Genomic DNA, 1,297 nt, shown 5'->3' on the forward strand with positions numbered 1-1,297 from the left:
ATGGTCACTCATCCTGTTTGGAGTTTCAAATCTGTTGTGGTGGATGATTGTGCCCCTCCTATGGTAAGTGACTAGCAGAGCTGAAGAGTTAATACCAAGCGTCCTCAGTATTACTCTGGTCAGCTGAAATGTGAGAGACAATCAGCGCTGGAATCGTCACCCCAATCACTGTGTCTTGGACCGAGCACAGAGTGTGGCCCTGTGTCCCTATGCTAAGGTCACTGAGTGGGACTCAGAACTTGGCGCCAAGATTTTTGGTGTGGCCCTGAAGCCAGGGCCCTGTGGCCCTATGGTAAATCGGAAAATTGGATCCGAGCCCTCGTTTAGAAGATCACTTACCTTGGGTGTGAGGGAAAATTTGTAGATTGTCATGGTGGATGGAAGTAGAATGCTAGGTCAGGAGACGTTACCTCAGTGGTCGTCTGGGTGGGCTTAGGACAGCAGAATAGGTCCCGGGGGCAGCTTGGACCCCCAGAAATGGGGGAGTAAATCCACTGGGTAACCTATCCCATGTCTCGGCACTAATGAAAGCACAGGTCTCGGCCATCCCAGAGGACCATGTGGATATAATCACAGGCAGGAGGAGAAGGTTTATAAGGAGGTTTATTGGTGGGGACATAGTTCCCACGGGAGAGGGAGCTACATGGCGACTGCACCTTATCCAGGTGGCAGCTTCTCTCTAGGGAGGTAAAGGGGAAAGTGGTTAGGTAGTGAGTAGGAGTGGCTCATTAAGTATGGGTGGATCTGGGGCTATGGGAGTAGCTGAGGACCTGAGGCTAGGGAAATGCTAACAATAAATAGAACTAAGCCTTTTGGGTGATGTACAACAGAATAAGTCAGAATATAAGTAGCACCACCAAATAATATGTTTAAAGTAGATAAAAAGTTAACCCTTTTTTTTCTACTCATAGGTGACAATATGTTGAGTCTGCTTTAATGTTAATCAACCACTGTTCAAGTAGCAAAAAAAAAACAAAACAAAACATAGATGCTGTTTCTGTGTTATTTCTTTAAAACTTTATTTGTGAATATACTTCTATAATTAGGAAAAAGAAAACATTCAACTAATATGGAAAATTCTATCTTTTTTGCCAAATTCAGTTATTAAAAAAAACCCTGAAAATCAACTTTTAGTTGAATATTGACCTAACTTCATACTCACTCTATAATTAATTTTAAATAGCACAAGTGACAAAACCAAAAGCAAACTGATTTTATTTCTAAACTAGTGTGGCATGTGGTATTATATATACAAACATACTTATGATCTCATTTGTTGTTAATAACTGTTGTAAAT

Source organism: Perognathus longimembris, chromosome 8 (assembly GCF_023159225.1).
Source record: "Perognathus longimembris pacificus isolate PPM17 chromosome 8, ASM2315922v1, whole genome shotgun sequence".
Taxonomy (NCBI): domain Eukaryota; kingdom Metazoa; phylum Chordata; class Mammalia; order Rodentia; family Heteromyidae; genus Perognathus; species Perognathus longimembris.